This window comes from Lepidothrix coronata, unplaced genomic scaffold (genome assembly GCF_001604755.1).
Source record: "Lepidothrix coronata isolate B3197 unplaced genomic scaffold, Lepidothrix_coronata-1.0 Scaffold124, whole genome shotgun sequence".
Taxonomy (NCBI): Eukaryota; Metazoa; Chordata; class Aves; order Passeriformes; family Pipridae; genus Lepidothrix; species Lepidothrix coronata.
The window spans coordinates 1290898-1314126 of record NW_016690304.1 but is presented as its reverse complement, the minus strand read 5'-3'; positions in this window follow the sequence as shown (position 1 = coordinate 1314126).

Sequence of the window (23229 nt, the reverse complement as noted above, 5' to 3'; positions counted from 1 at the left end):
TAAGCAGCAGCCCATGTGGTTCTGGAGAAGAGAAAAACAGAGTTCCAGTCCATCACTCGGCTTGTAGTTTGTTTTTTTTTTCTCTTCTCCTCCCCACTCTGGCAGGGGGCAAGGGGATGCAAGGCAGGAGGGAATTCATCCTTAAGGAGATAGTCCCTCCCAAAGTTGGAAAAAGGGGATAAAATACAACAAACCTCCTGAAACTACTACAGTGTGTTAATGTAGGAGTTATCTTTCAAGCTACAGAAATTAACCCTGTACTCTTTCAAGTTTTTGGTTTCTTTGCTTGCTTGGTATCTATCTGTAATGTTTTGTGGAGAAAAAAAGCAACTCTACCATGCCCTATTTGACTTTAAAGGTCAAAGGGACCCCTGTTGTCATCTACTCTGATGTAATTTCTAGTGTATCTCAGGGTCTTGGACATGGCCTGTGCATGGTAGCAATGGTTATTGCACTTGGGAGCCTCATTAGCCATGTGGAGATGGAGAACCTCATTTGCATAGGAACAGCCATTTCTTCTCATTCTGTTAGTTTTATTGAAACACTTTTAACTGAAATACTAAAATGCAGACTGAGTTCAATAGAAATAAGTTTCAAATTCACTTCACTTTATTCTGTATTGGAATGCAGGTGTTAACAGAGCTTGCCTTCGTGTCATAAATCATTATTTCTTCATCTGAACCTTGTTTCGCTTTTGCTTCTTCTGCTGTGATCCTGCAGTGATTCACGCTCTTGTTTCAAAGATAATACAGATTATCTTGCTATCTGTACCTTCAGGAACTGATGCTTTGTCTTTATCAGGTTTTGCAGGAAGAGTGTCTCCAGTATTTCAGAAAGTTGGGGTGATTTTTGTGGTGCTTATTACCCTAATATTGTTTTGCAATATGCATCCAAGTTCTGTTCTGTAGTTGACTTTATCTGGTATAATTTTTTAGATGGATTGATTCTTGCCTTCCCAGAGGCGACTGATACTTGGGCTATTAATAAGAGAAATCTTGTTTTACTTCTATTTTGATTTCTTAATGTATGGCCTCAATCCTTACTTCTTTACATTCACTAATTCTGACAATGTTTCTTATTTTCGAAGTTGTAACTTCTGTCATAGACCAGGCTTCACATTCATACCTGCCTGCCAGTGCATATCAAAGTTAGGAAAGTATTCATCCTCCTAACGTCCGCCACCATGAAGAGTTGTGCTGTGCACATCTGTCTGATGGCAGTGCCTGAGATAGGGAAGTATGGGACAGCGTTTCCAGGATTGGATAAGGAATCTGCTGAAGGCCAGAGACTTGATTCCCAAACTAGGGCTTAACCCTGACCGTTGACCCCCTCTGAGACCTCATTTTCTCGGAGTCTGAGTGCCCAAGGCAGCACGTAGCCTTGCCTGTCTGATTCATTGGCTGCCTGTCAGTGCTGTCCCACAGGCTTCACAGGCTCGTACTGTTCCCGAGGAGTGTCTGAGGAGGGAGCAAAGACAAAGTCATGTCCGTGAGGAGCAATATAATTAGCCTGAGAGTTAAGGGCTTCTCCTCCAACACCAAGGCCAAGCAATGCAGCTTTAAAAGTTTAATTATCTTGGAACCAGCAGGGGTTTTTTTCCTGATTTCTTTTGAAAATTCTGTTACTTTGAGTGAGAGGAAAGTTAATTATTTTTTTTTTTTTTAACTAATCCAAGCTTGAAATCTTGTAGAGGGAGAAGGCAAATCAACTTGTGATCGTTCTAATTGTAAAGGCCCTCCAGCTTTTTTGAAGCCTGCTTAATTTTGGGCTTCTCAGAGGCATTAAAATGCTATTTGACAGGCATGATTCGTATATCCCATGGCCTAATTTGTGTACCAGTAGAAGAGAACCTGTCATTACACAAAAGTATAATTTGGATTTATTCCATAGTCATGGCATTGTGTGAGGTTGGAAAACAAATGCCATCTCAATAGAGTACAGTTACTGAACACATGGAGTAACTGATCTTTAATTGGCTTTAAATTAGAATCTTCTCTGTTTCACTTCATCCTAAAGTACTGCTGAAATAAAAATCAAGTGTCATATTTTGTAAGAAACCATAAAACCACAACTTCTGGTATTAGCTTAAAGGGACTTTGGACCCCAATTATCATAGACCAGGGTGAAGATTTTATACAAGACAGGACATCTGTTACACTGGAAACACGAGAGAATATTTTTGCTATGCTGAAAAGATTTTCTGCCTATAACTAAGGCATTATTTGCATTACCAATTGCATATTGAGAAGTGCTCACCCTTACAGAGTTGGCATGTGGATCAAAGGCCACAGCAGTAGCCACAGTGTGAAAGCATTTTGTCTCTGGAGCAGGAACCTGTCTGGTGTGATCACATAGCTATTGGTACAGGATGCATTGTGAGAGGTGATCCATGTCCATGGCTCCAGCCATTAATCCTGGGATTTGCAGACCTTTCCACTGAAACAGTCTTGATGTTGATTCTTTTGCAACGAGAAACTCGGAACTGCTGAGCTGATGCAGGTAGTGGAGAACAAGGATTTGCTAGCAACTTGGTAGGAAAGCTGAGATTAAGGCTAGACAACTCCTACAGTCCACCTTGAAAACCTGTGAAACAAGAGAGAATTGGAGCTCTGGAGAAAATGCAATAATTGAACAGTTGGAGCCTGACCAGGAGTCCCACAGCTGGAAGATAGTAAGGAAATCAGGGAATAGGGGACTCCAAAAAGGAGCTGTGTCTGGCTTTGCATCAATTATATGTGCTTGGGTTGTATTCATCCCTTTTGTCATTACACACAGGAGATAGTACCAGGGATTAATTTTTTTTCACTGTGGATTCTGTGTAAGCTTATTTTTCATGTAGCTTTGAGGCATATTATCATATATATTTATCTACAGCTTTAGTGTAAGATTAGAGAAAAAATGGAGTTAGAAGATGCCTAAAAACCAGACTAAATGCTGGAGAGTGCAACACACATTTGAGAGGACTGTACGTATGATACATTTCCTTCCTGTTTAGTTGACTGTTTCTTCCTCATATTGGAGAGTTTGGGGATTTAAATTCATAATTTTCGTACATTACTGGAACTGGCACATTTTCAGATTGCTTGTTAATTTATTGATGCATTAGACTATTTTTCTTTTCTGCAGGAAAACACCTGCAGTAACAATGTAGTAGAAAGTGTTACATTCTCATCGAAACTGATTTGTGTTCCAGATAACAAAATCACAGAATTACTTTGGTTGGGAGGGACCTCTGGAAGTTGTATGGCTGGCTTTAAGGTTTGCTCCAACTTCCAAATTAGATCAGATTACTTAGAGCCTGCCTGGTTGAGAGCACCTTCAAGGACAGGGTATTTTACAGCTTCTTAGGGTTCCAGTGTTTGAGAACGATTTTTGTGAACTTAGTTTGGTGTGGTGGTTGGCAGCATTAAGAATCATGCAACCCCCTCACCCCCAACCCCGCAGCCTCCTCTTCGGGTGATTAAACAAACCTAGCTCCAAGTGTCTCCTCTCGGGTGCCTTGGCAGCCCCTGATCATCTTAGTAACCCCCCACTCTCTTCAGTGGACTTGTGTGCATCCATGTCTTTCCCATGCCTGGAGCCCAAGTCTGGATGTAGTAATCCAGATTTAGCCTCATTAGTGGAAAATCAAGAGGAACAATCCCTTTCTGATGCAGGCTGCAGATCTTGGCAGTAAAGGTCCAAAGTGTTAATGCTGCTGAGATCCAAGGCTATTTCTTTTTAGCAGTATGCATCCTAACTAAGTAGCCCAAGTGCTGTGGGTCTCTATCCCTAGTGCCATCTGTGAGTACACATGGATATGTTTACAGGCATGCAGAAGGTTTGTGCTGGTGCCTGCAAAGAGATGCACAGTTTTTATTTTTTAAGAGAAATCTGGGATTTGAATTCCTTGCACAATTCAAGAGTGTAGAACAGTCTTAACTATCGGCTCTCATTTACACGTGGAACGGTACTGTTCTTCTGCATGTTTAGCAGGTGCTTTGGAGACTCCTTTTATAGCTTTGTCACCTAATTAAAAGCCTCATGAACGGCTCCTATTCAGGACTGATAGTGTAAATTGAAATGTGTCAGAAAAGCTATGATTTCCTGGAAGCTTTCTCTTTGTTCTGCTCCTAAATCTGATATCCCTAGTTTGAGTCAGATTGATTAGCCACTCTCATGTCTAACTAATGCCGAGGGTTTTTAATGATCAAAACTAATCATTATTATCTAAGCGAGCAAAATGCACATTATCCATTACTCTTGTTGTGGTTATGAGTTATGACAGACAGTTGTCAGGCAAATGAGCACATTTCTCCTGGCAAATACATAAATGCACCCTTTAATTTTGATTTTTTCCTCTGATTAGAGCAAGCTGAAGCCTTTGGCAGAGGAGCAATGCATAAAATGTCGGGTAAATGGCCATTATCTTCACAGAGATGGCTCAAATTGGAAACTGTTCTTCCAAACCCAGGAAACTCTACAGGGAATAGGGAAGGAAGGTTTATTCTGCCACTCGATGTCAGTATATGCTCACTCTTAAAACTAGACAGAATTCTTTTTTCCTTTCCAGGGAAACTCCTGTGTAAAGGCCATTTGCCACCTTTCTGAGTGTTCTTTGCGTTTCAGATTTTACTGATGATGCCAGTTGACTGAAGAAGTAGGCAAACAGTGCTGAGGACAATTCTCAGACTTCTTCACAAGTGCTGCCTGCTTTCCCTTTCCCTCGCTCTTGCATAACAGAGTAACAGTTTCTAGGCCTATGGTGTTTGTGAAGGACTTTATAGTTGGGAGCTCATTACTTTTCACGGCACTGCTTTCTGAAGTGTACAGGTCTGTCCTCACAGAGGTCTGGAATGATCTTAACTATTTGATTATCTTTGATTATCTGTATTGAGGAACTACCTCCTCATTGAACATTTTCTGTAGCAACCCACTTTTGGAGGCCTGTTCTCCCATTCCTTTCCCTGCATCAAATTCTGGTGGAGATATTGAAAAATTCCAGGTTTGACTGATTTGACTCCTCTCAGCTTTCCTTTTGAGCCATCGCAGTGCAGAAAGCCCGGGGACTGGCTTTGAGCCTTCTCTGAATCTACACCAGCAGAGGAGGCAGCTGCATCAAACATCTCGTGTCTAATCTAAGGCAAAATTCCTTTTGCTTTCTACAAGACTGAGTCTATCATTACATTTACTAATTGCCCCGTCAGTACTTCACTGCTCTAAATGCTTCCTTTATTGTTAATGGGAGCAATTTCTTTGATAATATAGTCCATTTGGAAAGTGAAATTGAGATTTAAATAGAAATCTATTTGGTTCTATATAGTTTAATTTTTCTCAAACTGAAAAGGCAGTTTTAGAATATCATTAAGTACTTGGTTGTGTGTGGAAGATGATTTTCCTGAGTGTATATATTCACAAACTTCTATTTGCATGTCAGAATAATGAGATTGTTTTCAAATAATTAGTGCATTTGACCTGGTGTAGACACTTAATAGTCTTTTGAATCTGCTTTAAGCCATTTGCATTAATTGTAATAAATCACTAATTTAAATTGGATGCAGTTTTAGATAGAAAACAATGTCATTCCTGGGGGTTTGAAAGCTGCTGGAAGGTAAAAAACCTATTCATACTGCTGAAACTGAACTGAATCTCACAGGTACTCATAGGAATGTGCTACTGGGTTCTCTGTGACTTCAGAAAAACAAGATCACAGTTGGCACTGCAGCCAGCCAGGTGACTCGTAGACACTGGGAAAATCCTAACCCTGCCAATGCCGGATGTGTTATTTAAATGTTTCCAATATAAAATAAATATCTATAAGAAAGACCAACAAACTAAAAATATGCATAGGTTACGACCTATGTCATCCAGCCAAAACTTCTGAGAAAAACTTCCAACGTGTTTGAATTAAATGGACACTGCAATAGATGACTGGCTTGGAAAATATATTTTAGTTCTGTGAAAGTCTGTTTGCAAAACAGTAGCAAATCCCATGTTGTGCTTTAAAGTTTAACCCACGAAAATGGCCACGGGATTGAAAGCTGGTTTTAAAAAAATAAATGTATTTTTTGGTATACCAACACGTGATTTGTTCAGAGGCTAAAATCAGACACACTTTGAGTGTCTGTGTTGGTGCCTCTGTGGCTGCACTTGAGAGAGCCAGAAACCTGCATTACATGAGTATTGCAAAATACCACCAAAATGCCATATGCTACCCAGCCCAGATCTGCTATGCTTGTAGGTTGTCTCAAAAGAAAGGTGAATGTTCCTCCCTCATCCCTGGTAATGTTACTTCCTTTCTCCCTGCATCTGTTATGCAAAATATCCCTTCAGTATAAAAGCACAAACCATTAAGTAGTCATGCTGCATTTTTCTGCTGATCTGGTTCTTTGCTTGATGGTTGTTATGGGATATTTACCGGAAGACAACGGCACACTGGGATTTAGAGTCAAGCTAAATTATTGGTAGCTTAGTATCTCATTATTCCTCTTTCTTCTGTGAGTCAGCACCTTTTTTTAAAGCACCATCTGGCACCACAGCATCTGCGCCCCTGTCCACTACAGGCATTAATAACAACGTGCTGATTGCACGCATTGGCAATCGTTCAGCCTTAGGTAATCAGTGCCGAGGCAAGGATAAGAAGGCCTTTGCCATCAGCTTCTCCTGTGGATAAAGTCTCTTTGGAGCTGTGTTATGTAGCCCTTGCTACAACCTGATGCTCGAATGGGTGGTGTAGACAGGCCCTAAGCCCCTGTGCTCCCCGTGCTGGCTGCTTGCTAGGAGAAAAATCTCCTTTGGGAGCTGTACCCAAGTAACATGGAAGAGTGCTACCAGCCTGTGGTCCCTTCTTCTGTGTGTGGTCTGATACCCACTGACCCCTTCCAGGGGGCCACTGCTGTGGCCTCTTCTGCATACCTCAGCTGAAATGCTTGTTCCATAAAAATCTACCTGCAAGGTAAAAAGAAGACCTGTTCTTGAATCAGGCCTGCGCTTCTAAATAGACCTGTGAAGGTATCATAGGAAATACTTCATGCTTTTGTGGTGAAAGCATCAGAGTGTACATTTGACAGTCTTTGCTTGTGAGGTTAGACATACATCACACAAGCGATCCCTCATCGTTTAGTACCAGCAGCAAGGCAACAACAGCAGGGCTGCTTCTCTACGTGCACAATTCCTCACACTTAAAACTTTAGAAGTAAAAACTGTCCAGTTCATGTATACATGTCATACCTTGGTCATGTGCCTTTGTCATACGTATATTTGTCCTAAAAAAAACCCAGCTTGGAATTTTCCCCCTGTTCCACTGTGAAAGAAAGGTGTTGAATGAGGGGAGGGAAGGGGGAGTGGGGGGGGCAGGGGCTGGAGTGATTCACACACTAAAGAACTAGCCAGCAACCCCACATTCCAAGCTAATGGACCTCAGAGGACAGGGTGTGGGGGTGTGGGGTGGGGGGTGGTGGTGGGGGGAACCCTGGGTGCGGGATGGTTTGTTGTTTGTTCTTTTGTTGTGGTGCCTATGCAACATATATCCTCTAATAAAGGGATATTATCTTTTCTCTCTCCATATTTCCTTGACAGAAGCCTCTTAATTTCAGATTTACAATTGCTTAGAGGGAGGAGCTTGGTCTTCCTCATAGCTCATCCTCCTTAACAAACACTTCTATCTCATAAAACTGAGACACCCTTATACTTAATATGCCTTATTCGGCTGGTTAATGTTAGAGAAGAGTTACACATTTATTAATTTTAGTAAGAGTTGCAGCACAGCTTAAAATGAATTTTCAAGTGATTTGGAGGCATATTTTGACTTTTGATGTCAGAAGCAATTAAAGCTATGCCATTCAGCAATTAAAAGAACATGAATGTATTATGATGTTTGTTGTTACTATTCTGTGCAACCCTTCCTGTAAAACTTTTAGATACTTGCTTCGATTTTGTGTATGAGAACCAAAGACTCTTATGTCTGTTAGAGAAATTAACAGAGTTTTGATTTAGTTCTTAAGGGTAGAAATGTTTTCTACATGAGCACAATTGTTCCAGTAAAAAGTTTTCATATAAATAATTAATATCTTCATGTAGTCATGATCTTTATACCAGATCTTTGCAGCATGTGGAGTTGACCCAAGTCCTGTCCCATTAGTATGAACCGAACAGTTTTGAGCAGGAGGTGCTGAAGGAGGCAGGATGCTTTGCCCTTTAGCATGTAGCTTTGTCTGTGCTTACATGATTCTTAGAGCTTCCTGTGGTACAAACTTCACTTTTTGTACATTACAAACTTTCACTTGTAGTGTGGAAAATACTTCCTGGACTATGGGGCTGTTCATCAGGCTTACAGTTTATGTGTGAAACAATGGGAAAGCAATTTTGCTGAATATATGTCTTCAGAGAGCCATCACACCATCATCAGCTTCCATTGGAAAACAATTATGAGGCTTCTGAAATGATTAGCATGCCAGACATTTTTCTTTGTGGCTTCACTTACAAGAATGACAGAAATATCAATGTATGATCTTCCCCTAGTGTATTTTTACCATTCAGTAAAAGCAGGAGTGGAAAAGGTAGATTGTACTAGGTTTAAATCAAGCAGGGAAAAGCATTTACATAAGTGAGAAAATACGCAAGCGCCTCATCTTGGTGGGTGTTACTGTCACTTGGCAAATTTGGGGCCCTTCCATTGAGAGTCATTATTCTCTGCTGGTTTCTTCTGCTGCACCATCTGCTTTGTACCTTTCCATCTACTGGTTTTTCCAGAGCACCTTTGAGGTGTTTATTATCTCTGGAGGCATGGTTCTGTGTCCTCTTGCTGTTCTAGCAGGTCCCATTGATGCGGAACTGGAAGATGGTAAGAGATCACTTGTGGTCTGATAAATGGGGGCTCTTTTGTAACCTAAACTTCTCTGAGCTAAGTGACAGTGAATAAGACCACTAGTCTGTGCATTCTTTTTAGCTCCTAATATTACATCTACTTACCAAAGAAAGGTAACATAAAAAAGAACATTTGCACTCTCATTTGTCAGCAACCTTGAAGTATCTATCTATAGGGAGATTTCTGGAGGTTTGCATCTTCTGAAATTTTTCAAGACTCCACAAAAAAATGTTTGAAAGCCACTCACAAAGAGCACTTCTTTTTTTTCAGACCATGCCATCCCAGTTGCAGAGAATCCACATCAGCCCATGACCGGTTGGTAATTGCCTCACTGTTTAAAAACTGTCCTGTATTTCTGCATCTGGTTGGGCTGCCCTCAATCTGGTCTGCTTGGAACGCTGAATTAAAGGATTGCCCATTTTTTTGTAGATGGCAAGAGGCTGTGACAAAGCCACCATTTAACCTTTCATTTGATAATCCAAATGGATCGACCTTCTCAAATCTTCTAAGGTATTTTTTGCAGTCTTTTACCTTGTATGTGTGCCTTGAGAGGTTGTGGAGAACTGCTGCTTTGGAGATGAGACCTTGTTTATTGACTTTGGAATAAAGGGCCCTGTATGTTGTTTTGGAGTTTTTTGAGACCTTTGTGCATCCAGTTGGGTACAAAGAATTTTCTAGTTGTTGTTGTGTGTTCCAGGTTGTTCTGGCAGCCTGTAAAATGTCTGATTTGAAATGATTGCCAGGTTTGACTTAAATCAATAGAAGGGAGATGGAAATGTATTTCAGGATGTTTCTTTGTTGGTCAATAAGACGTTATACCCTGGGCCATCAAAAAATGCTGAAATCAGCTTTGAAGGAGCTGAAAAATGTAACAGTGGAGAGGAAACTACAATGATTTGCAACTCTAAGTCACCTTCTGTATATGAAGATGAAATGGAAGTTAAAATAACGAAAAAGAGGCGTTTCTGTTTGTCAAGATCTGGGGTTTAGGTTTGAGGTAAAGCAGGAAATTTATACTAACACAAAGCTTATATGACCTTTCAGTAATGAAGAAATGGGAAGGGCATTAGATGCTTCGTCACCGAAATTAGTGACATTTCCTGTTCATTTAATGAAAGCAAAAGTATTTGTTGTAGACATTACCAATTGAAGTTATCTTCTTGAGTGGTTTTTCCCCATTGTGATACAGGGATTTTTTTTAACTGATTTTTTTTCATTGTTACATTTGGATGGACATGGTGTTCTAATTGCCTATAAAGCATTTCTTTCCTAACTAATTACTTTCCTGTGAACACACAAATACAGATTATGAAGGCTGTAAGCAGTGAAGCTCCTGGGAGGGATGGCCTGGGCCATATGACTGCAAAACTTGGAGGAAAATTAATTTACCCTTATTTTGGTTATCTGCTATGACATCTGGCATGAATCTTCTCAGTTCGCTTTGGCAGAGATTGTACAAGTTCACCCTGTGGGGTTTTATTTTTTTTATATGTGTACCTGTCTGGGAATCAAAACATTTGCCTCAGATTTCACTGACCAGCCTGGCTAGTGCAGAATTTTGGAAAGGCCTCTTGCATGCAAAAGTCTGCAATGGTTGTGGATGACATCTAAATGACCAAAATGAATTGTCTGAAACAGGCTTCCAACACAGCATGAGATGGGGTCCTCTAATTCTGTTTGTTTGTTGTTTCGAAAACGTAAAATGCATGTTAGTTTTCACAAGACTCTTGTGAACCTGTAATTTATTTTTTTTAAAGCTGTAGCTAAATCTGGGTTCCTAAGTTTCTGCTCATGCAGCAGTGAGGTTAAAAGGGGAGAATATAAGTTATTCTTACTCTAGGAGCTTACAAGTTTTTTATCTTTATCACCACTGAACCTTTCAGAACAGTCAGATGAGTATAATGAAGATGAATTTACCTCCTTATGCAAATATCACTATCCAATTGCATGTGTTAGCTGTCATGGGAGCCTTGTGTGCCATCTCCTGGAGCCCACCATATTCCTGGGATGGGGTTTGAACACCACTGGTTGGATAGTGCAAGGTTCAAAATGTCTTGATGGGTTTGGTAAGATGTTGTTGTTTATGGCACGAGCAGAGCAATGTTGGAAATTGCTCAAGCTTCTCCACAGGCTGGGGTGAAAGGAAGCTGGAGCTGCTGATAGAGATCAGCAGGGCTAATGACTTGTCCAAAAAAATGATTGTATGCGGGTTGTGGAAATGGCAAGTGTTAAGAAAGGATTTAGAGATATATAAAGGAGTATGTGCTCCATTTCAGTAAGGAAACCATCATCAGCTAAAATATATAACGAAAACAAATATTCAGCTTTTTGGCTGAACTCAAAATGTTACAAAATCACTGTGAAGAAGTTGCCATACTGTATTAGATGGACTATAACTCTTCTGCTTTTTGCATGTCCCTTCATTTGGCTGCTAAAAACATATATATCCGTGTTTCTGTTCAATTCTCAAATTTCCTACCACTTTTCATTTTTTTCCAAAGATACATAACACAATTCTTTAACTGTGACATATCACAGTGTGAGAAGCACCTTGGTGACTACAGGGGATCTGCTTGAATGAAAGGAGAATTTAAAAAAATCTCTTCCTTTTGTCATAGAAAACAAAAAGAACTGAGCAAATCAAGTGTCAGAGATGGCCATCTGCTAAAACTTGTGATGCTTATTGTGGGAAGCAATTTCCTAATGCATGCAGAAACTCACTGGGCAGGGTTTCAATGTCAGTTTGAGGTCAGCAAGGAGGATTTGTTTTGGAACGCTCTTATTTTTGATATTCAGGCAAAGAGCAATGCTGTTGCCTGAATTTGGAACCTTCGAGGTGAGGAATGAGCAACCTGATTGTAGAATATTTTCTGTCTCAACAGCCCTTTGATGACAGGTTTCGAGCAGCACATAATTCAGACTGGTTCTGCAGAAAAAAGGATCGTGTGTAGATTGGAGAGGAAAGGCTCCAGTGGCCAGTGGCTGTGAAGTCCAAGAGCAACTGCTCACGTGCCCTCAGGTCTGGCCAGAGACCAAACACAGACTTGCCCAACTTCAGTGGGAGCCTGCAGGAACTTTGGCTGATCCTCCATGGAGTTTTGAACTCTTCATGCCCTCACAGTATGAAAATACAAACAGGTTATTAGGAACAGAGTACTGGATTTTGAGTAAAATTTCTGAATTTTAATCTCTGCAATTTTCTGAATTTTAATCTCAGACTTGCAAAACACTTGCTTTTCTTCTTTGAGAATTTCCTGTCAAATTTCTCCCTCCAAATCCCTGTGTTGTTTCAGGATCAGATATCCCAATTAGTGTCATCATTTGTCCTGTATAGAGTGTTTTGCAATATTGGATTGATAAACTTTATCCACTTGTAAGATAACGAATTGGCAATTATTTGGGTTCACACCAAATATTGCAGAACTCTGACAGGAGAATGAATGACAGTACTCACTGCTGTGATCTGGAGGAAACAAATTCTACTAAATCTTTTAAGTGAAACACCTTGTATTTTAATTGAGGCACTAGTCTAAATTCCAACTGCCTGTGGAAATACAGCAATGTAGGAAAAAGTTAAGCCAGCAGTACCTGCATTCAGTTAATTAGGATCAAAAAGGAGTGTTTTGGCCTTGACTGGTCGTTTTGATAAAGGCAGTGCTGTGTTCTCAAAGCAAACCCTAATAGAAGGGGAATACCAAGAAGACTGGTGGACAAATCCTGAAATCCAACTCTGTGTAGTGTGCAAGAAATATGTACTCTGTAATGAAAACCATACTTTCAAAACAATAAAGGGTGAATATGACACCCTAAGTAGACAAAGCTGTATTTACCCTTAATTTTTTAAAAATTGGATCAATAAGTATTTTACAAAAACCCGCATGAAAATGCCCTATAGCAAGGTCCTGTTGAGTTGCTGGCATGGGGAAGGGGTATGCTTGTGTTTTTCTCCCACAGGACCCTGCTGACTTCCAGCACATTTGATGAAACCTTATCATGACTGGGACAGACCTGAGACGCAATCCGATTCTGCAGATGCAGAGGCTGTCCCTCAAGAATCCCAGAAGGAGACCAGTGAATGCTGAGCAGTGCAAGGCCTGCCGGGATGTCACATGGAAGAAAATATTGTAGGGAAAATTCATTGTGCCTTTTACCTCTTACTAACTGGCTTAATGACTCAGCCACGGTGTGTCCCTGTCACTCAGATGCCTTCTTGGCCACACCTGACGTTGTCATTCGTGTGACTGACAATACCTTTAACATCCCTGTAAGTAATCCTTGTTATTTTAGTCATATTACGAATCAAAATGTATCCACTCTCAATCTATCTTTAGTAATTCCCACACACAGAAGAACCGAACTGTGGCTCCCAGTGAACCTAACCAGAAGCTGGGAGGATGATGCAGGATACAGTAAATTAATGAAACTGTTAACGCAATCAAGAAATCACCGTTGGATGGCTAATTGCTTTTATCATCTCTGCAGCAATCACAGCAGCTACTGCAGCCATGGCTACTGCTGCACTGGCCCATTCAGTGCAGGCCATGCATACAGTGGCCAGTATATTGTGTAATATGTCGGCATCAATCGCGGATTTTTTAGTAATTTGTCTATTTTTGGTATTTCAAGTCCTCTGGAAGCATATCGGACAAACCCAAAGAAAAGAAGCCCGGGTCCTGGCCCTGTTCGCAGTGAACCTTTCGTGTTAAAACAAAAAAGGGGAAGATGTGGGAAAAAGTTAAGCCATCAGCACCCGCGTTCAGTTAATTAGGATCAAAAAGGAGTGTTTTGCCCTGACTGGTGTTTTTGGTAAAGACAGTGCTGTGTTCTCAAAGCAAACACCACTTAATGGTCTGCATGCTTTTCTTTCCAGCCACCACATGATGGGACATGAATGTGTGGGATCAAAGCACTGGTTTAGGATGATCCCGGGAATCTTGGTTAACTAAAAGACAACAACTGGGTGGTGTTTACGAAGGAAACCTAATGAAAGCAGAACACCAAAAAGATTGGTGGACAAATCCTGAAGTCAAACTCTGTGGTGTGCAGCTCCATTTCTTTTCAGCACCCATATATTTGCCATACAGCAACGCTTGTATTTAAATAGTGATGTAAAAGTATGTCGTGGTACCAACAGGGTGTGATATCCTACCCACAATATCTTATTGAGACTTACTGTATATGATGAGGTTTCCAAATTACTGGTATTTTGTATGCATTTCAAGATTATATTATCTTGTGTGAGAATTTGCATCTCTGAAGGTTTATGTTTGTTAAAATCCATGTTTGTAAGATTCGTGATGATAAAAAGAACAGATGTTAGGTTGTTATTATGATATTAATAGAAAGGGGAGAGTTTGAGCTAAATTCTTTATGGATATCCTGACACTTTTGGAAGTATGACCTGTGGATTTTAAGTGTATAATCAGATACAGGGAATAGACTAAAGGGTGATCCACAGGTTTGAATTGGAACTGTAATTGGAGCAGTGTACCTCCAATGTACCCCGAACTTACAGGAAGAAAGTTTCTCAAAATGTTGACTTGAATTTTTACATTTTGATAATAAATCCAATACATTGCTTGCTGGCTTAGGGAAGCTTATTCGGCATATGGTATGAAACTGCATAGATCTTAATGTAACATTTAAGACACTGGAGTTATTTATCTCTGAGAAAAGGCTTCAAGGTGATGGGATCAATATGTTTGAACTGCATCAAGAATGTTGGGAAATCAGCGCTGATCGTCTGGTCGAGGCTGTCGGGCAGAACAGGAGTAAAGCTTTGGATGACTGAACAGACTGCAGGAACATTTCAAAAGGTGTGATTGTACACAGAGTAGTAATTATAATCTCAGAGTAATTCTTGTAAAAAGCAGTATAACGTATAGGATGATGTAAAGCAAGAAAAATAATTAGCTTGATCGCTTTATGCTTCAGTGTATGTGATAATAGGAGGGTACAAAGCCCATTACAGAGGTGTATGATAGCATTTAATTCCAAACACATCCCTTCTGCCTGAATGCTATTACAAGTCCTTTATATTCCTGAAGATATTTCTCAATCTGTTGAGGATAGATGAGAGTCTAGTCTTATGCTCTGTGCTCAGCATGATCTGCAATGAATCCATCTACTTGATGTCTCCAAAAATAATGCTTGTCCCTGGTATTTAAATGCATTCTCTGTCAATTATCATGTTCTGCTGAATGCAACTGCAGAGGGCCAAAGCAAAGACAAAGCCTTTTATTTCCTTCAGAAAATACTGTATTTTGATCCACAAAGTAATAGAAATTTGCTCTAAAGTTAATATTATGGCTGATATATATCTATAAGCTGTATGTGCCAGTGTACATTTATTCTGCCTGGAATGGGAGTTACTGAGGATGCTCCATAAATGATGCAGGGCAAGCTTGAACCAAATGTGATATGTTGTTATATTCTCACACATTTGAAACAAATCTAGAAAAGTCATGACTCTCTTCTTTCTACTTCACCTTTACTGGTTTTAATTTTTCTAACGTAAAAAAAAGTAATGGTTGTCATTGCAGCAAATCTCTGTTTTCTTCTGTACAGGTGCTGACTTCTGCTATACCATCTATTCATCACTCCAAGGTACCTTTTTAATTGAGAGCTCATTATTTCAGAGTGCTGATTTGGAGGGATCTGCTCACAGGGCCAGTAGAGCTGTTAAGATGATCTATTCAGAGGTTTTTGGTGGCTAGAAAGGGAAAGATGCTAAATGAAAACAACAGATATTATGAGGCACAGAATATCAGATGATTAAAAGTCAATGCAAACGCTCAAGGTGTAAGAGTATTAAAGGAAATACTGTGTATTGCCACTCTGCTAAAACAATGCACAATGGAGTTATAAACAAAATTATTTGAATGATTCTTCAGTATTAATAGTAATCTGCTTCTCTAGATGAGGAGGAGATGGGCAGAGAAACAGAGAGCCTCTTACCTGACAGGAGCATTCTTAGTCATAGTGGCAATATCAATTTATACATATGGAATATAACATAGAATTATGAAATCAATAAGGTTGGAGAACACCTTTAAGGTCATTGAGTCCTACTGTTAACCCAGCACCACTGTGTTCACCACTAAAACATGTCCCTAAGTGCCACATCCACATGGTTTTTGAACATTTCCAGGGATGGAAGCTCCCCACTGCCCTGGGTAGCCTATTCTAGTGCTTTACAACGCTTTCTATGAAGAAAGTTTTCCTAATATCCAATCTAAACCTCCTTGGAGGGGAGTTTATCATTGCAAGGCTGCATGCACAGCTCATTTCTTTACATTGAAAGTGACTCCTTGGGTTATCATTCCCAGGCACCTGGTGTCTGATTGCCTTGAGGGCAGGATGTAATATCCCCAAAAATTTCTGTAAGGACTTTTAATGCAAATCAAGATTTTTCCAAGTATTCTCCATTTGTCTGTAGGCCTGGTCTCTATTATTCTCTTAAGTCTTGACACCCTTCTTCTCATACCGTGCACTCTGCTTGAAAATGTGTGAATGACTTGCAAAGAAAAGATAACAATGATTCTAGTACTTTGCTATTTAAGCCCTCAGAACTGGGCCTTTTCAAGGACCTTTGCTTTGGGTTTGGAGATCACTGCCATTCAGCTCACTTTGTTCTTTTCCACAGCTGCCTTTGTATTTCTTCAGCCAAATGGGTTGTTGACGCTGCCACTGAACATTCTCTTCTCTTCTGACCGTGAAGCTCCTGGTTAAAGTATAAAGACTTGTTCTTTCCTGAGCTGTTGTTCCAATCATCACCTGGAAGCTGCTGTGGATAAACATATCTCAGTGCCAATTCTTACCTTCATTTTTAGTGGTGAGTGTAAAGCAGTAGAGACTGATGACATTTTAAGTGTTGTAATTTGTAGTGGGGGGACTCCTGATCATGTAAAAATTTTATAGGAGCTAAATACTGAACAGGGCTGGGCAGCTACCGCTCAGTACTGAAATGAATAGTAGATTAATTCTGCAAAAAAAGCATTGAAGTGATGTTACTGAAAATCCTTCTCACCTTTAACATGAAATGCTAGTGTCTAGAGAAGACTGATAGGATGTGGCAGCCCTCATTCAAAGCTTCAGCTACTCTCTCTTCCTGGCATGTTTTATGTTATACAGTGCTCTCACTGAACATAGTCAATCCTCACAGGGAGTAGGAGAAAGTTTTCATTCAATAAACCTATCTATTAAAAGGCCCTCAGGAGAAAAATCTATCAAAAAAGGATTTGAAATAATATGGCAGCAAAATGTATTCATGCTGTTGCACAAACATTTTGATCACTGGTGGGGCGTGCTCCAAAATCAATCATCTCATCCTGGTCCATGCTTCAGCCTTGTCAGCTTCCAAATCACTGTGGACTCCAGGGCCATAAAGGAAGTTATCATACTGGTGGCTCTCTTGCCCTGTGCCTCTGTGCTGACACTCCAGGATCTGGACACGCTGCTCCACTGCTGTAGTTGTGTGACACTTTCAGGGCACACGCACAAGGAAGCGGCTTGTAGAATAGAAGGGAAAATGGCATGGGGTATTGGGATACCCCCGTCCTAAATACTGAAGCTTTTTGTTTCAGCTGGACTAAAATATCACGAACAGCGAAATTCAAGTAAAATATATTAACTGAAGTTCACAAGTACAACCCAGCTTTAGCAGTTGCTGTTTGATTCCTACTGAAGAAGCAAGTTCCCCTAAGGTAACTCCACTCAGAGTCATAATAGAATTGTAATAATTTGGAGAGCTGCCAGCTGTTTTTTTTAGGATTTGTTTAACAGTTCAGAAATATTATTTGCCATAAACCAAAAGATTTCTAGATGAAGCAAAAAACGAGACAATGGATTTCACTTGTATGATGAGTAAAATATCGTTCAGAGAATGTCAGGGCATTTTAATGAAGGCAGCCTGAGAGAGAAGAGTGATGGCAGGAATGCAGCACACACTGCAAGCAGATCATATCTGGTGTTCATACTGCTTTTATGGGAAGCACAAGGCTGTGCTCACTGGTAGGCTCCAGATGCTTTCCCAAGCTCTGGAGATTCAGAAGTGCAGTAAATCTAATTTGGCTGCACAGCTGAGCAAGGTTTACAATTGCTTTGTGTCACCAGAGAGAAGCAAAGCCACCAGAACTTAGGCGTGAATGTGGCCTGTATACATCAAAAGATGAAGGGAATGATAATAATAATAATAAAGGAAGGAACAATAGTATTCTCCAAATCTTTTGCTCAATTCACATGTATCCAAGGCTGCAAATCTTCATGGATATGGTTGCACACCTGGATGGATGGATAAGTCTGTGACAGCCCGTGCTGAATGCATGGTTCAGTGTTTGTCTCAGAGTGCCTATTTTGTGCAGGTTTTCTACTTTAGGTTATTTCCCAGTGTTACTAAAGCAACTGAAGCTGATTTTTAAAACTCTGAAAAAATGCAGTTCTTTTCTGGCAGTGCTCTAAGGTGCTGTGTGCAAAGAGTGTGTGAGGTAATCTCATTACTCCTTTTGCCCCTGTTATTCACAACAAGCTGACTTGCAGGTTTTCTCTCCTACTTCCTCTATATTCACTTTTGTATTATTTTCAAAATTGTGACTCTCCCTGTGTGGAGTGCAGTTTTTTTCCTGTAATGTAACTCAAACTTTATGGATAGTAGTGTATCAAACTGGTTAAGGACTATTAGCAATATCACAGTCTATATTAGCAGTAAATCTTCATTCTAATATGCAGAAAACTACAACCCATAAACTTTTTAAATGTTTGAGGTAAAAGAAGAGCTGATGTTGCTGGCAGGTTTTTAATGTTTATGTAAATGTTTCCATACTCGTGGCAGAATAAAACCAATGACTTAGAGAGTTTAAGTGGACCATAGTAAGTCTGCTTATTAAGTGAAATGTCCTGAAACTCTTGTAGCTGAGGACAAGGAATGTAAGATCATGGGTGCCCAATGAATAATTTGTTGTGTTTTTGGCCAAACCTTTGAGGCAGATGTACCTATACGTTACTCCTAGCCACTCTGAGAAGAGTTAAAAGGCTCTTTAATTCAAAAGCCATGTTTTGTTAGATTATTCGTTAGTATAACTAGGTTTTTTAAACCCAAGATAAAATAAGACAGAATAAAATGAAGGTTTAATAGCCAACTCTCCCCAAATCCATGGTGTCCTTGCAGGTCAATCACTGCTTCCAGATGTGGGTCCAGTCACCTTGGCAGCTTTTAGGATCACAGTCCATTCATCTACCTGGCCAGCTTTTCTTCCTGAAGCCACACAATCCTCCCTCACTTGGCTCCATGCTCCTCCTTATAATTTCTCTCCATCCTTGCTATGAATTTTTGTGCAAAAAAAAGGTCATTTAATTAAAAAGGCACCTTCCTCCCTGCTCTCAGAGCTCTTTTCAGTTGGCTTGAGATGTTGATCCTGCCCAAGCAGTACCCCAATCTTACAGCCTGAAAATACAGGCACTTCAAAATAACACCTAGAAAGTAAAGAGACTAAAAAAACCCCTAAACATATTTGCTTTTCCTATTGATAAGCTGTGTCAGAGGAGACACTTTGCATCTCCCAATTCAGCTCAGTGTTATTCCCTGGACACAGGCTATAAAAGGCATTGGCCTATATGATTACCTCTTTTCCTCTTGGTGGAATATCTCCACTTCCTAACTAGTCTCAAATTTTTGAGTCTTCAGGGATCTTGACAGGTTTAATCTCTTACCTCCATGCCTTTAAGTAGAGAAGGCCTGCATCTTATCAGAGTAGAAGCCATTTCCCCTCCATATAGATTTAAACACATCTTTGCTGCAGCAGGACTGGTTGAAAAACAATTTTCTGCTTCAGTGACATTTAAAGGTCTCTGTTCCCCCTTTACTGGCTGCAGGCTCTGGACTCGGCAATGGACTTTAAGTTTGCTTTTAATGTATATGTCAAAACTTTAGATGAAGCCAACATCCAGCTTACCTAATTGGACATAAATATTGTTGTCTCCTGGATGAGACTATTCACGCTCTTGCCCAGAATGGCTCACAACTTCAGCTGGTTTGGGATGTTGGATTCTCAAAGTGTTTTCTTTCATATCACAGTATCAGGAAGGTTGGTCAGCTGCACCATTAATGTAGCACTGATAAGATGAGCTGTAGCAACTTACCTCTGCTTATAGATGCTGCTTCCTGAATTCTTTCATAACTTGGTGAGCTGTCTGGAAACAGGTTAGGAAAAAACTCCAGCTACGAGTTGTTGGCCAGGAGACATATGGCCATGCCAAGGTTTTGTTCAGGGTCCCATAATGCAGTATGGAATCTGCAAGCCAAGTTTATTAGTAATGAACTGATATGTAAACAAGACCCTCAGTTATAATAGCTGCAAATTGGGTAGTGCTTTGTTTCCCAGTTACTAATCAGGCTATGTGTATTTAATTGGGTATGTTTCAAACTATCCATAGTTTCATTTTACAGCTAGTGCACTGAGATATGTTATGATGAAAAGCGCTTCTGATTTTGTAGTTAATTCATCTGAAATAGATGAATTCATCTATTTTCAAATCTTAGCAACCACACCGATCTCTTCCTCTGGATTGAAACCAGCACACATGAAACTCCTTAATGTTCCTGTTCTTTATATAAACTGTCACTCTACTGAATTGTGTTGTGAAAGGTGTGCAAAAAGTGCATAATGGTCGTCGGAATCCAAATCTAAAACTGGTTTTTAAAATTGCTTCCTGTCAAAGAATGATTTATTATTTTAATTTTCACTACAGCAGTTAAGGTGGTAGAAAAGATTCTTTTGAATGACTTTTTTTATTTGACATTACCTCGATACAGCTTCAAGGTATTTACTTTGCCAAATCTATAACCAGTATTCACGTCTTTTATCTGCTCCAGAGCTCTCCAGAGATCTGTAACCTGTGCCACTGCAACCTCCTGCTTTCACTGATTTTATACAATTTTGAAAGTCTAAAAACCTCCTCTAGGAGGAAGGTGTCAGCTTAAACTACAGTTAATTCAGCTGGAAAGAGAGAGCAATGGGAAAACTGGAACAAAAATTTAGTACTGCTAATGCTGCTGCCTATCATACCGGGTAGTCTGAAAATAAATTCAGAATCTACTGAAGCGCCTGGCAGGAAGGAGGTCACTAGATACTGCCAAATATCTACGGTGACATCAGTCTGATCACACCAAACTTTGGCTGAAGGTTCAGTGTAGTCTGGTTCATGGTATGATGTGTGCGTGTTCTTCCTGTCGAGAGCCCTTTCTCCTTGTAGGCTCCCATGCTGTCGGGGATTTCAGCTCACCACACCAGTGACCCAGCACTCAGTGCTTGTGTGCTGTGGCATATACTTACATCCCAGCATAGCCTAGGTGGAAATCTCCTCCATGGAAACTTCGTTCTCCCATGTTTTATTTTGCCAGGAATTTTGTAGCCAAATATGCACCTTCGCCATTATGAGTAAAAGCCACCTAATTTTCTTTAGGGAAGAACTCCGTAGTCTCTTGAGTTCTGACTTGCCCATGGAGGACTTGACAGAATTCTGACCAAGACTGGCCCATTATCTCCCACCTTCCTTTGCTTGCTTTGAGCTGCTTTTTGCTTGTGAGCTTTTGGGGAAGAAGATTTCCTGTTTGCTCAGTTTTTGCAGGAGGCCATCACAATGAGACCCGTAATGAGATCCCTCAGTGGTAAGTGAATACAAACATAATAATGATGCTAATTAACTGCACGTTAATCGTGTGTATGTACTCAAAGCTTTTTCTAGGGATTAAAATAAGAGCTTCCCATGCTGAAACTGGGAGTTTATAACAAGCATTAAATATCATCCTATATCTGCCCTAATCTTAGAATCACCGAACCATTAAGATTGGAAAAGACCTCTAAGATAACCCTTGCTGTAAAAAACTTTTCCCCATTATATTGAAAGGGGGGGATTCAGGGAGAAGAAAACCCTTCAAACTTAGCAGCACTTTTCAGTGAATGGTTCAGAGTGCAAATAAGAGTGGAAGAAAATGGGAAAACCTTTCTACTGTATTCAGAAGAATAAAAATTTGAGATAATTTGGCTTAAAATTACTTGAAAAACTAATAATTCTGCATTAAAATTAAAAAAAAAAAACCAAACCAAAAAGGATTAAATGCCTTCTAAACACGAATCCTTAAACTTTCAGGGATGGTATGATGTCAAGCATCACTTAAGGGAAAAATGCCTTGTAAAAGGTGTAAATAAAAGGATAATTTTTGAATTTTAATGAAGTAGAGAGATGAAATAATAAAGATTAATAAAATAGTAGGATGAAATAATAAAGATTGATAAAATAGTAGATAAAGAGGAAATTAAAAATCAATGTTAAAGTGACTACTAGATGGTTTATGTTCACTAGAGGAATGAGGAAACATTATAAACAAATCTCAACACTGGAAAAACATAATATAACTCTGTAATATAACTTAATACCAAAGCAAGTGTTATCATGGCTAGGCTTCACGAAGTAAGATTTGGGGAAGGCTCTACCCACATTTGTTACAAGCTAAAAAGGCCAATATGAGATAGACATATCTGGTTGCAAAAGGCAACTAAGATTCCTGACCAAAGCAAGTGTATGATATCAAGAACAGCAGCCTGTAATCATCAGTGAACGACTGAACAAAATGGAATATTTATCACCATGGTTGGCTACCAATTTTCAGAAGTTTTTGCAATCCATGTAGACAACCACTGCATCTCTTTAGAGAGACACAAAGCAATAGATGTGGTGAGACGGATGAGTGTACAACCTTAATCAGCAGTATGTGGGTTTATAATTCATTTCAACCATAGCAAAGTGGTCTTGTGAAGATCCCTGTTTGCAGAATGGATGACCTGTGTGCACTGCTGAATCACAGTGTAATTCCCACTTACTCTTTTGTTTATAGTGCCAGGTTTTTGTCACTAGACTCAAAGGTGGTTTTAATAGTGGCTTGTTAATTTTTATTTGTAAGAATGTGACATTCATCTCCTTTTTATCAAGGCGTACCATTACTAACGCTTAAAACTTTTGAAAACTTAAAAAAGATAGCCATTATGTTTGATGTTTCCTGGAGGCCATTCACACTTGCTTAGTACAAAATTATGAAAAATAATTCCAGCTCTTTTTTTAATGCAATTGATCAAATCGTGTAGCGGTGCTGCATAGGAACCTAAGAGGAACTGATCTTTCTCTAAAGCATTAGACTGCTTTTAAAGAACAGCTCAGATACTGCTGTCACAGAAAATTCCTGAAGAATAATGTGAATGGAATCAAGATATGCTAAATTACACCAATTTGAAAATTGTATATATGACATGTTAATTTAGGAAGATAGTCTGCCAGAACATGACTGGGAAAGATTGCAATATATTTAAGGGTAGAATTAGATAAGAACTGAG